Source organism: Cloeon dipterum, chromosome 2 (assembly GCF_949628265.1).
Source record: "Cloeon dipterum chromosome 2, ieCloDipt1.1, whole genome shotgun sequence".
NCBI classification, from domain to species: domain Eukaryota; kingdom Metazoa; phylum Arthropoda; class Insecta; order Ephemeroptera; family Baetidae; genus Cloeon; species Cloeon dipterum.
In genome coordinates this window covers 724,726-739,011 of record NC_088787.1, presented here as the reverse complement: position 1 = coordinate 739,011, position 14,286 = coordinate 724,726, and the positions used below count along the sequence as shown (strand labels likewise).

The 14,286-nt window shown below is 40.0% G+C and overlaps 1 protein-coding gene and 2 long non-coding RNA genes across 5 annotated transcripts in view; 1 reads left to right on the top strand and 2 right to left on the bottom strand.

Moving 5' to 3' along the window:
- Window positions 1-14,286, bottom strand: part of LOC135935831 (uncharacterized) — a 43,391-nt gene that overhangs the window by 22,771 nt on the left and 6,334 nt on the right. The gene's annotated exons all lie outside the window — the stretch shown is intronic.
- Window positions 1,239-2,516, bottom strand: LOC135936445 (uncharacterized). The gene is made up of 2 exons (XR_010574335.1): window positions 2,267-2,516; window positions 1,239-2,131 (listed from the first exon to the last, which is right to left on the bottom strand). It is a non-coding gene; the product is annotated as an uncharacterized LOC135936445 (long non-coding RNA).
- LOC135936053 (uncharacterized) lies at window positions 9,659-13,697 on the top strand. Of its 3 annotated transcripts, none has more exons than XR_010574278.1 (5): window positions 9,659-10,127; window positions 10,189-10,333; window positions 11,531-11,642; window positions 12,556-12,914; window positions 13,289-13,697. It is a non-coding gene; the product is annotated as an uncharacterized LOC135936053 (long non-coding RNA). The 3 variants fall into 3 exon arrangements; XR_010574279.1 differs by lacking the exon at window positions 13,289-13,697 and adding an exon at window positions 10,677-10,792 and having other exon boundaries at window positions 12,556-13,273; XR_010574277.1 differs by lacking the exon at window positions 13,289-13,697 and having other exon boundaries at window positions 12,556-13,273.

Sequence of the window (14,286 nt, the reverse complement as noted above, 5' to 3'; positions counted from 1 at the left end):
TTGCAATCCGAGTTCCGTTGTTTAGTGCGGCGACAGGAATTGAATACAGTTCTTTGGAGTCGTATTTGCTGAGGTAGAGCTGTCTCGGTTTCTCAACCTTAGAGGACAGGGCAATGGAATAAACCTTGATTCCTGGCGTGTCCACTATCCAAGATTGATTTCTCTCCAAACTAAACACGACAATGTGTCGTTCGCTCCATCGCGAGATGTAGGCAAAGGTTTCGTTGGGAGTTTCATCAATCACCAAATCGTGCATATGTTTTTGAAAAGAAAACCGGTGAATTAGTTTGATGTGATCGTTTTTGATCAAGTCAATCGTCCATATTTTTGAATTGCATTTGTCGCTACCGCTGTCCAGCACCCACAGCCTTCCAACCGAGTCTATTTGCAGCCCTCTTGCATCTTCAATTTTGTCGCAGCCCTGCGAAAAATCTTCATTGTTTTAATATTAGGGTAACATTATTTCCCAATAACCATTATTGTTTTAATATTGGCGTCTAATGTTATATCAATGTGAAAATGTGACTTTTTTCAATATTGTTCTAATATTGGCACCAATATTGGCCGCTATCATTGCGTTATTATTAATTTCAAATGGAAATTAAATGATGTCCTAATTTCCGTAGAATATTGGTAATTAGGGGTTTTCTGAATGAGATACATAGTTTTATTTAATTATTTTATATTTTTATTATATCTAGACAAATTATTGTAACACTTGTAAGTCACACAAGAGTTATATAACTTATAAAAAATTATTTATACGTCATTTCACATAAAACAGTTTCTCTCTAGTCACAGCATTCTAGTTTTACAATGTACATTGAAGTGCACAGCAGGGATTGAGACAAAGTCGTTGGGTTTAAAGAGGGAAATACTTAAAATCAGCACTACATAATACATGTTGGCCACTTAGTCAAATCGTCGTCCTGTCGGGACACAGAGCGACGTCGACACTGGCATGAATAAGGGGTGGTCAGAAATTGATGAGGGACTTGTCATGTGTGCTGATGGCCTGAACTTTATATTATACAGAGCGGCTATTATTGTTTCCCATTTTTGTCACTGTCAATGCGGCCCGTCGGGCCGAACGATTCGACAAAATCAAAAGTGACACACTAATTAAAATTAATTTGGCATTTAATAATAACTGTCAGTTCTAGCATTGTTATTAACGAATTTTGAAAAATTTAAATGCAAAATTAATTTTAATTAGAGTGCCACTTTTGATTTTCTCAAATCGTTCGGCCCGACGGGCCGCATTGACAGTGACAAAAATGGGAAACAATAATGGCGGCTCTGTATAATATAAAGTTCAGGCCATTAGCACACATGACAAGTACCTCATCAATTTCTGACCGCCCTTTTTGGTGCCAGTGCTCATAAAAGTCATTAATATTTTTTAAGTCAAGGACCAAAGGTTCCAAAACGCCCAAATTAAAAAAAAATGCAGTGAAGTGGTAGCAATAAGGTTTTTTTTTATCAATTTTCACCAGTTTCTTGCAGGCCATGTTTTCACTTAAGTTTTCAATATTTTTCTAAATTGCTCATGCGACTAGAAAAATTGTCTGAGATAAATTTATTGAGAAATTGAGGCAAATGAAAATTTAAAAGGAAATATCTACTTGTAAATTTTGACCACTCCGACCTCTAATTTTATATAATATTAATACCTAGGAGGAAATGACAAAAGTCAATTTAATGCGCAATAAATTGGTAAAAATTGAGTTGCTCAAACAGCAATTAAAAACCAGTGGAGAAAAATACCGGGTGAATACAAATGCAATTCTGCACGAACGCATGACGCAAGGACATAAAATTAATTATTTTGAGTTCCAAAGTAGTTTGGTGTGGCGGTACGTGGGGCCACTTTCGTGGAAGGTGGATGTTCATGGAGCTAGGGTAGTTCTCGATCAGAAAAGACGATTAGGGCAGCAACATGAGGAGAAAGTCCACAAGGTAAACGGGTGCGGGTCGTGGATGTCCTTGGGCACTAGGTGGCGACGTGAAAAGTGGCCCGGCTCAAAGCCGACGAACTTCGCCATCTTCTTGTCCAGCCGCGCATTGTCCTTGTCCCTCTTCCAGCTCGTTCATCGTCTGCTCCACAGGGTCGAAGCCATCCTCGCCCGGCCTGTCAACGAAAAATTGCATCAAAATTCGATGTTGTATCAAAGTTACGGCTCGTTTTCTCACTGCGTGCAGCAGTAAAAATTTGTAACCGCGAATTGGAATGAAAACAAAGTAAAAAACGAATAATTCTCATTACCTGTAATATTTGCTGAACGGTGCGTGTGTTGATAACATCAAGGATCCTTACATGGGTGTATTTTAAACTCTTAAGAGCAGACAAACGACTCGCAGAACGAAGAACAAAACGAAAATTGCATGAAGCGTAGCCGTTAGCCGTTCAGTGTTTGTTTCTTGATGCGGTGATGGCGGACGGAGTAGCAGAGTGTGCGACTCATGGATGCGCACGCATTCACGCATGCGCACTGATATCATTGAATTAACATTGGTGTAATATTAAAACAAGCTTAAGATAATAACTTATTTACATTTGTTTTTCATTATTTTTTTAATATTAGCGCAACATTGTGTTGCAATCATTTTTTATTCATCATTTATTAACATTATTCCAATAATGCTTATGATTAAATTATCATTGGTATTATTGGCTAATGAAGATTTTTCGCAGGGAGTTTTCATATTCCTGCAAAAAGAGGAATTGATTGGCTCTTTTAAAGTCGAGTCAAACGGAAAATTTTTTTATTCCGACGCGCTAACCATTTTCTGCTTTCTGCAACTGAAATTTAAATTCGTGTCCTGACTTCCGACTACAACTCAACAAAAAAGGGTTTCCTTCGACGTTCGATCGCGTTCTATCCAATAATCCGATTTTAAAATAAGATTATCAACAGAAAAGAGAATTTATGGCGAAGAAAAACGCATTATTTTGCAATATTCCTTCTAAACTAGAAGAGTACCACAAAATTTTTGATTCGCCGCATAGAATTTGGTGCAGCGGCCAAAGAGGTAATCATAAATTAAACGCGCTTCGCATTCACAAGAATTTAAAAGTGCTCGCAGCAATATGCAGACCAGCCTTCAGTTTTCTGATTAAATTAGCAACTAATTTTCAGCACGAAAATCTGAGCAAAATTATAAAGAAATTAGCGGCTAGTCGACACTTGGCAGAATTTTTACAATAAATTTTCTTGAAATATTTAAAGAAATTTGAGCATTTTTCAAGCGTCATTTTAAAACGAAGACAAAAAAGGGACTTTGATGAGGTGAAATTGGGTCAAAATACGGGCCTCACTCGTGCGGTGAAAAGCAAATCGGCCTCGCTGGCTCCTAACTAATCCCTTCATAATGTTTGACTTTATTTTTAACTGAAAATTTGGAGCCAACGCAAAGTTATGGATTATTAATGAAGCGCGCAATCACGAGTGAAACTTCCGTGTGGCTTGGCCGCTCTGGCAGCAAAAAGGAATTAAAAATTAATTTTTTGCTTCACTCTCTACGCATCTATTTTTTCTAAACGAAAAATCACAAAAACACATTCAAACTCTTCAAATGTGCAGAAAATTTCGCAGGGCAAAAACGTGAAAATGAATCAAAACTCCTGCGCGCGACTCATTCAAATGCGTTTCGAATCTCTTTTCAGTTTTGTTTAATTTGCTACCTTTACAAAAGGGAATTTTTGTCAATTTCTTTCGAAGCCAATATTCCGAGCCGTTTTTAATTTATGCGGTTAAGCGAAGCGTGTAACGAAGGGTCACAGATTCTGACGGCGTTTCAGAAATACAACAGAAAATTAATTCAAAGGCAAATCGGCTTTCTATTGTCCAATTATTTCACTGCATGCAACGACAAAATATATTGCAAAAACAGGCAGAGGAGAAAATCACGCGTGATCAGGGTTCACCAATTTTTCAATCCGCAAAAAACTGCACCACTATTCTTTTTAGCAAATAATCAGCTGGAAAAACCCACCATTCTATTTTTTATCGTATTTTTCCCGAATTTATTCAGAAAAAAAATGATATTTAGCGCCAAAAAGACAAAAACTTAGGAAAATGCCATTAATGCTGATTTTTTAAAATCCCAATTTCTGGTCATCCATCGTGAGAATTTTCAATAAAAATGCATGTGTTTCGGAATAACCGCGTAAAAGTTTTTCCATTGCATTGGGTTTTTTTCCGGTTAAATGTGGATATTTGCGAATTCTGCGCGTGATGATAAGAAATTAGAACTAACTTAACTTTTGGCCGTTTTGCTATAACCAAAATCTGGACAGGCCGCCAATTTTAACACGGCTGAGAACAACCAACAGCGCCTAGCAATAATATTTTAATAAGAAGGAAAATCTTTTATAAGTGAAGGGGCTGCACAGAATCCGCGGTTGAAAAGCAAGCCCCGCGCGGAAAATAATTGCCGAGAAAAGCGATTTGCATTTTGTATTTTTGATCATCATCCTGCTGATAATTAGTGAATTGCGCAAATTGCAAAATTTGCCTACTTGCACGAGCACAAACTTTCCCCAAATTAAAATATGCAACGAATAGCATTTATTTTTGTTACTTACATGCATGTCGAACGAAGGGAATGGGGTGAGTTTCGGGGGTGCGGAAGACGCGTTGCTCGTCGGCAAGGACACCAAAGTCACCGGAATGCCATGATATATATAAAGGCTGAGGAAAATCCTTGATCCGTAGACAGCCATGTAACCAGGATAAATGTTCTCTGGTATGAAAGTTCCATCTTTCAAGGCCTGTGTCCTGCTTTCCTCCGACGGCCACTCGTAGTCCAATTCATTCCAGCCAAAGACTTGAGTGAAGTTGGCGGCAGTGGCCAGGGACGAAAGGCCGAGCAAGAAAATGGCGCACGAGAACGGATTCATGCTTGCAACTTTTTCAACTGTTGAAAAATAGCACGAGAGCAAAAAGCGCAATTGCCTTTTCGAGAAAATTGTGAACGGAGCGACGAACGAGACGCACAGCGAGAGAGTCGAAAGGCGTTGGATCGAACAATCACCCCGCTTTTTACGCCAAACAACCCGGAACTTTTGGAATTTGATAAACACAATCAGTAGATTGCGATCGGAGAAAAAGAAAAGTCGGGCAGAGGTGCATGCGCATGAATTAAAAAAGGTTAAATTTCAAGTAATAGAAGTCGAGGGAAAATATTTAAAAGCGCGCGGCGAAGAATTAAAATGAAAGAAACTCCGCGTGAATGACTCATTTTTTTCCGTTTGTTGAGGAAGGTGCGAGTTTTTTATCTTTTGATGCGAGAGAGTGGCTCGATTTCTTGCTCCAAACCCAATTTCGCTCTTTTCGTCAGTCGCGAGAGAATTTCATCAGTAAAAATGAGAGTTTTTCCACTTGTGTGGGAAAAAATTCTTCACAAATGACGAGCAGCAACTGTTTTTGTTTTTTCTAGGGTAATCGCGTTTGTTCTGATTTTTTACGCAATTGTCTACTATTTTGATCAGATTTGAAATCGACGGTCTGCACGAAATTAGAAATGCACACAAAGAATAAAAGGAAAATTAAAAATGACAATAATTCCCCTTGGCTTACATTCCAAATTCTTGCTGAAATTTTAAATCAAAAGGCGGAGAAAGCAATAGAAACTGCTCGTTTACACAGGCCAATGTTTCTCGTTGATCAGATAAAACGAAAATAAATGAAAAATTATCGTCAAACAATCACGAGAACTAAAAAAACACCATTTTAAAATTCAATGTATGGATTTTTTTTAAGATAAATCCGACACAGTCGACTTTTTTCCTCTCATTAGACATCGTTAATTATTATTATTATTTTAATCAATCGAAAGAGTCGATATAAACGGTGAGATTTAAAGTTTTAACAAGAGCGACACGCGTTTATACTGGCTTATCGCGCGCATAAAGCTCGAAATAGTTTTTTTTATCGCTGCGTGGCGCACATTTCCTGACCAACTCAATCGCTAACGCAAGAAATAATAAAATTGCTAGTCTGGCGTTTCCAATTACAAAAGGTCATATTTAATTATCATCCATGCGTGTGTTGGTTTTATTTAATGAGAACAAGCGTGACCGCGGAGCTCCAAAGGGGCGGCTGCGTCGGAAAAACCGTCAAAAGCGGCGTTGGAACGGATCCCAGGGTGGGGCGCCCTGAAAAAGGTCCTCAGGGCGGGTCGGGTAGTAGGGCTCGGCAAGACCTTTCAATCAAGACCTCGTGAGTTGAAATCCATCAATCCGTCAAATTTTAAAAAATTCTTGTCAGCGCACATTTTTGCCAAAGGCGAAAAAAAATCGAAAATTAATTTTTCCATGTCCGGAAGTAGCCTCAAAATCAGTCGCCAGACCGGCGAGGGGCCTGCGCGTGTGGTGGAACAGCAATGATCGTGATCCGGGTCAATTCGCGGAAAAATTGGCGAATTTTCCATTTCGCATTTTTTTCTTATGGTCAAATAGTGCAAAAAATCACGTTTTTAAAACTTAATTTTGATCCAATCAGCTTGTAACTGGTCTCAAATTGATTTCTCCGAATGCGGAGATGTGAAAATTTCAACTTTTCCAAAATTCAAACATTAAAAAATTCGTAGAAGTTCGAAAATTGTCCCAATTGTTAAAAACTGCACACGGCGGGACGCGTCCTGCCGAGGGGAGTCGAACGGTTCCTAAACCAACCCGCCTCCGCCCTCCGGGGGTGCGGTGGACCCCCGAAAACCAAAATTTTGAAGTGCTGCTCAACGCGTTTTCTGCAACAAAAAGTTCACAACTCGGCTCGTCTGGGTCGCACAGCCAAACACCAATGTTCGTTAAACTCGTGGTAAAATTTTGCGAATGTTGGGCTACATGGCCCTCCCCATCAAACCCAAAAGCCCCAAAACCCTCGCAAAAAGCCCCATTTTAATTTTTATTAATTTTCCTATATTAGCCTGAGGCTTTTTGGGACTCGATTTCCCTTCTTTTGGCACCGAGAGAAATAATCGGGCCTGTTTGTTGGCGAAAAACGCATTGTTGGCGGAAATTTAACATTGAAACATAGAATTAAGCGGGCCCTTACGGGGCCGCGGACAAAAAGCTCCGGCATTCGGACTCCTCCTCCAGCCCTGCAAAACACAGAGCGAAAGTTGAAAAAGCGCGCCACCAATGCGTTGAAAAAATGGAAAAAAATTATTGAAATTATATGAAACCTTTGTGGGAAATTTTAAAAAAGTATTTAGTGCATGAAAAACTAGTAGAAATACATTTTATCACCGAGAGCAGGATGTTTGATTTGCGTCAGAGGTTCGATAAGAAACCACAGTCGGCCGGCTGCAGAAATTATTGAAAAACTGAATCGGGGTCGCTCGGCTCGATTGGAAATAAATCGCAATCTGGCAAACAAAGGAAATTGCGGTCTGATTGTCAGCCTGCGACGCAGGCTGGCCGACTCAAATTCGCTTTTCAAGCCGCCGAGCCGCTCCCTAAGGAAAAAATCGAACAGAAATTAAGCAAAGGAAAAAAATAAATTTTTTCAATAAAAACCCAAAATGAAAGCGAAAAATTGATGCAACAGACCGTAGTCATCGCAATGCGCCATTTTGAATTTTAAATTTAACCCTTAGGTCTTTGAGCACAGGTTTTTCGACCCTGATTTATGTCGCTGTGGGGCAGGGGCGGCCGCAGGAACGGGTTCAAATAATTTTTAATAATTATTCAGGTCTTTTTTTAAATCTTTTTTTTATTGAGAATGAATGTTTCGCTGGCGGACCGGCGGCGAGTTGCTTCCGGCCGTCGATAAAAAGTTCACTCTCTGCCTTTTTCGCTCTCTCTCCGCAGCCTTTCGATCCTTTCTTTTGTCGGCGGATGCCGGGCTTGGGCACCCCTCTGGACGCGGGGTGTGCACCCTCTCCATAATTACGCTTTGGTCTTTCTTATTTATGTTTTCCTGGAGGTGCGGAGGTGTCCCTGACCGCCCTCTTTGGCTTTCAGAGAGTGAAAATTGCCAAAAATTGATTCCTCCTCTGCCATTTTCTCCATGAACAGGTGAAAATCCATGAAAAATAATTCAATTTTGCAGCTTAAATGGATTCGTATTAATTAAAATACGATTTTTGCCTCTGCAAGTATATGCGTCATAAATTTTGAAAATCCACAAGCACGAATAAAGAAATTGCGTTTTACGTTTGAACCCGGAAAATTTTCAGCGCCTTTGGGTTTTTCGCTTGATAAATGCAAGAGTTGTGCGGCGAGAATAGCAGGAAAACAGAGGCGACCGCATAGATAATGGCCACATTTTTGGCTCGGTGGCGGCTGCGGTGCGGTTACCAATATTTCAAATGTCGAGTTTATGTCATAGTCCTTTTAAAGACATTTTTCTCCTGCAATTTTTAATTTTTGACCCAATTTCACCGGCGATTGGTGGCTGCCCACGCAACAAAAAACTTTCCTGCTCGCTGAGACCTCTTTATTAATGTTAGCAGTGGCCAATGCCGTAGTAATTTAACGTTTTAAATTTTTATTTTCAAAAGAAAGGATTTATTTTGCATTTTAAATTCTCTTAGCATTGGGACAGCCTTTTTTCGTTTATTCGCAGCTGATTTTGAGACAATTATTGCAGCGCAAAAAGTAAAAATGACGTCACTCCCACTCACGAGAAAAACCCCACCACTTTTTCGTGACTCTGGCTACTCAATTGCTCATTGGAGATCGCTGATTGGTCCCAATTTCCCATTTGATTTAACCCGTAGATTCGTGAGGCGCATGCGTCCGTGTGCTTCTTGCGCTCCACATCCACAGCGAGAAGGCAGAAAGGGAAATTTAATCACGATTATTGAAATATTGGAATTTTCCCTTCCTGCCTTCCATTTAATGGCCTCAAGTGACCCTTGACCCACTTAGATGCTTTTTATTCAGCGATACGGAGCGAGAGGCTGTGCGGTATTTAAAATACTTCCGTTGGATCAGTGATTGTCGCTCCGCATCCGCACACTCGCTTTTCTGCTCGCGTTTTTCGTCTTGCTAGCGATTTTAGATAACTTTATCCACCGTAAATACGCTGTTTTAAAGAAGACCATGTAATGAGCGCTTTTTATTTTCCTAAAAAGGTCTCATTTCTTTTTTGGTAACCTCTTATCCAGTCCAAGAAAAACAAATGCAAAACGGCGGAAGAATTCCTGCTTAAAATCGAATTTCTATCGCGGTTGGTAAATAATTGTGACTATGGTGGGGAAGCTGCGACGCGGTGGAAGAGTCGGTTACCTCCGAGGCGTTGCTGTAATTCTGAATCGTGGCGCCTCCTTCTGGCTGTTTGCTCAAATGAATGGTGGCTTATCGGCTCCAAGCTCTTTCTGCGTGCACAAAACGAGGAAACTGCTTTCTTTCCAGCGCGCGTTTATTCACTGAATTTCTCAATTTAATCTAATTGTCAAGCATTAACCAATTTTCGAAGGGAAGGATAGATATTTAAATTTTAACCTGCTATACATTTTTTTGTGTAACCTAAAAAGTGCCGAAGGAAATGAGTAAAGTGAATGCGCACGATCACAATCAGTCGGTTAAAAAAAGAGCTGCGAACTGATTGAGTTTTCAACCGGAAGATGGCGCCACAAATTCTGAGTAAGCACTATAAGTCAGAGCCTCGAAAAGCTTGACCACTTAACCGCCAGTTGGCAGTAGAGTGATTATAACGAGAGTGAGATGCGTAGGCCGACCGACGCGACTGTGTCCTGCGCACTGCCGCTTCCCTATCTCTCCCCATGTTAAAATGCGCGCACGCGGTTGGCGCTACAGCTAAATTCATGAAGCCACCCGCGGACTGATTGGTGTCAATCGAACGCGCACGAGTCGTTTTATCACATAACTCGGAACCGAGCCTGAAAACAAAAGCGCTTTCGAGAATTCCACCGCTGAAATCTGCCCATTTCGCTGCGAGCTCCGACAGCGACGATCGCACCCGAGCGCCAGCGGCTGTCGGCGAAGCACGCATCACCATGGCAACCAGACAACAAGTGACGTCACCGAGCGATTTCATTGGTCCGCCGTGTGTCACAACTGCTTGGGAAAGAAAACAATAGTGAGAACACCAAAACATAACAATCTCTTCTTGCTCTTCTTGTTTTTGTAACCCATCGTTTCGTGCCTTGTGTTGGTTGGTCCTGATCTTATTGTTAGAAAAGTAAGATTATGACCTATATATTATTATTTTATAGAAGCAGGCGCCGGTGGGCCGGTGCCGCCGACACCAGCGGCGATGCAGGCGGCCGCCGTGGCCCGCGCAAGCATTCAAGCAGTGCAAGAAGAACCACTTCTCCACCTCCGAGTCGACCGACGACGAGATGCCCGAGCTCGAAAGAGGTATTTTTGTTTAATTTTAAAATTAAATAAGGTTTGCTTAGAAATATGTTTAATGAAACAAAGAACAAAATCAAAATTGGTTTTTCCATCATTTCAATGTTTGCAAACGCAAGACTAAGAGTCGCCAAGGGCGAACTGATGGCCTCCTGCCGTGGCACTTCCCTTCGCCTTAGGATTGCTCTTTTTCTCTTGTATAGCTCGTGTCATGTGAGCGCAATGGATTTTTATTCTAAACACGACATACCTCGAGAGGAATTTTTGTTTTAGATCATGACACTTTCCAAATGGGTTTTTATCAGTGAGCTCTCCAGAAATCATGGCAATGATTGATTTTGAATTCAAGGTTGAACCTAAGGAAGCTGCAGCTGCTTGATAAAGTTTCTCCACCTCGATGATCCACTCGAACGATGAGACGGAGATAAAAAGCAATAGGCCCTCAGTAAACTGCCTGCTTTTAGTGTAAGCAGTGAAAGGAGCGTCAAACGCTGACACCGTCACCCCTTCAAAGCATTTTTCACATGTCTTGTAACTCCCCTAAAATATCCTTATTTAATTAGAGAACTTTTACTAAAAATATTTAAAAAAAACGTTCACCATGATCGAGTCCAGTAGGTAGCCTGCCACATAGTATAGGACGTTCTTGTTCTTCATTGAAAGGTCCTGTGGCTTGGTAGAAGCCCAGTCAGTTCTTAAAGGAACAACTTGCATTGTCTGCTTTTTCTTGGCATCTTCATCCAAATTTAGTTATGTTCTGTAAGATATCCTTTAATAATTTTTTACCTGCTCTCAGAAAATCCAATTCTCTGCCAAAGCCATCCTTTGCAAACGTTTCTGTCAGGTCTTCCTCGTAGTTGGAGGTTCTGATAGTCTTTGCATATTGTGTGAGAATAATGCTTTTCAAAGCAAGCTTAAATTCAATGGCCGTAGGAATGGGGTACCTCGCACGAATCAATGAAAAAAGGTTCTCGATTGGGTTCGAGGAGAACCTTTTCCCATAAACATAATCAAATTCTTGAGAGTCAATTAGCTTTTTGGCAATGCTGAGGATTCCTGTTGTAGCGATGAGCACACCCCTTTGCCAAGGTTTCCAGCCTCCTTTTACGTAAATTCCTGAAAAAAAAACACAATATTGAATAACATGAATTCTCTCTTTTAAATTTTTAATTCACCTCTTACAATCTCCATGAACTCTTCCAGGTTCTGGCAGGCTTCATTGAATTTCTCCATGTTCTTGTGACTGAAGGCCACACCACCTCTGGACATGAGGAGCTGCCACCACCTGTCGATTTTTCTGCAGAACCAGGCGGTGGTAAGCATACCTTTCTCGTTTTTCTCGCTGGCCAGAAATTCCAAAGAGGCTGCAGTGGTTGTATTTAACACCCACACACTGTTTGTCACACGCATTTTCTGGAATGTGTTTGGATTTAACTTGGCCTTTGCAAGCTTCGGAGCCATTTTTAGCTCGTCGTCTCTCTCGACCTCTGCAGCATAAAGGATGTGCCTGGGGTAAAAATCAAATATTTTAATCAAAAAAACTTATTTTTTTATAATTCATACTTGTATGAAATCACATTGCTCTCCAATTTGTGTTTTTTAACTAGTTCTTGCGACAGCGTAAATTCTCCATTGTTTGTGAGAGAGCTTTTGATGTTTTTTAATAGATGGGCCACATCCGGCAGAAGTGCAAGCCTTCGATTTTGATCAAAAGGATGTGTGCAATCGAATTTCACCTCTCCAACACTGAAATCAATTAATAGTGTTTATCATGAAGCAGAGTTCAATTGTAATTTGACTAAAGCTTACCGCGTTGCATTAATACCATAGTGCTTCCAAACATGCAAATTGGAGCCGCACATGTCGCTCACACATGCTTCGATTCTTGCACCAGTTTCACTTTCAATCAGTTTGATCAATTCTTCGTTTACGGCGCGAATGGCACTTCCATGGACAGAGTTTGGCGTAAGATGGTAGGCAACTGGCTGCTTGATTCGCTTTCGGAGTCCAGCCACAAGCCAAACCATGCCTTATTAAAATTAATATTTTTTCAATTATGGCATTGCTATTTATTGTCATTTATTTATCAAGTATTACTTAATTTTTTTTTATTTAAATGAATTGAGTAAAGAATTCAACCTTTGTTGAACCGTTTAAAAAACGAAAAACTTTGCGACCACAATTTTGCTGGAAACTAAATTAATTTTGGTTATAACCTTTTGTTGCAGGACCAGTGTGAAGAGGCAGAGTACTCTCTCCGGTTGTACAGTTCAGTGACTTGTCGTACTGCCTTCCCATGGTTAGGCTCATCTCATCGTACATCAAAATCATCACTTTGTCAGCAGAGGTCTCATGCCCCATGCGATTTTTCAGAACAGTGATGGCGCCAGATTCTACACCAGGAGGAAGGGTGAAATCTTTTGTCCGCTCCTGGATTGTCTTAATCGCTGGTGTAGGATGGCCACAATCATAGTAGTGCTGATATCCTGATGTTCCGAAAATAAACTTTTTCTCTAGACCTTCGAGTATTGCTGAGTCAGACCAGGCACTGACAGCTGCCCTTCCACCACTTTTATTCTGCTTTTCTGTAAGACATCAATGTTCATTATTGTTTCTTAAATTGCGGAAAATGGGCTCACTCAGCAAATCCAGTTGTTCCTTTGAGTAAATTTTGCTCAAGTTTTTTTCGAGAACAGCTGCAGCCGTGCTGCTCTCCTTGAGTTCCTTGACTTGATTTTCCAAGGCTTGGCACTTGGCCAGGAGCTCCCATCGCTCTCTGGTGTCCTTCGAATCTCCTTCGGCAAGCCAATTAATGACCTCTATTTTGTTGTAAATTCCTTCTTGGGGATTCAGCTTACTTTCCATTCTTTCTTTTGGGGGTTCATTGATTATTCCTTATTTTAATGTGAAATTACTCAATATATCTTTGATACAGATTTAATCTATATTACCTGTTGATAGCTCAATTTCCCATGGAAGCGCTTGACCTGACATGGCTTTGGATTGACACACTACAGGAATTTCCCCCAAGGGAATTGGCGAGTCAAAGTCCATTTCTTGCTCTGGACAAAACCTCTTGCATCGTTGCTGGTCTGCATTTTGATGTTGTGCTTCGTCCCTGCGAGCTTTAGCTCGTTTGCTCCTGGCCAGGCTTTTCTGTTCTTTGGCTTGCGCTTCAGGTGTGTAACCCTTTGCATTTGCAGGAGCAGGTACCGTACCCAACTTAAGTTTAGGCTTTGAGCCACTAGTCCAGTCAGTGGGTGAGAAGTGGGCCTTAAATAATTTTAAGTGTATAGATTTTTGAAAATTGTATAATTTTCTTTTTAAAAAATTTCAGGTAAGCTACTAAAAAATTTTAAAAAGAAAATATTTTTACTCAGCTCAATAAATTATACATGATATACATTGCAATTTGTTGGTTATTTTATTCAATCAATTTTTTCCATTTTTTTTAAATATAATATTTTAATCATTAAAATTTGCACCAAAATATTGATATGAAAATTTTCTTTCATGTGTTGAATAATTAACATCATTAATATTTATTAATTTTTATTATACATAAATTTTAAATTATTACTAAATGTTATTTCTAATGGTTAGTATACTGAATAATTGTAGTATAATATGTTCAAATCTTACTCCACAAACATAGCTGAACCGTGTCGGGGTAAAATTAGCCCTCTTCGATCTCTTAATCCAAATTGAACAAAGGGCTGAATCTTTGACTGGGAAAAAAGCACCATCGTTTGCCCTTCTGTCACACCCATAAAAAGAACACAGTCTGAACATTTTGTAAAGACTTTACATTAAGAGAATTTATGAGAATTAACTTCAGCGTGGCCTTCAGTCAACTACTGTTCATTTTCTCAGATGTTTTATTTGAAATGTGTTGACATGCTTCAACATGTTTAAGTTTGAATGTCTTTTGTCTCACCCATCAATCAAAATTAATATTT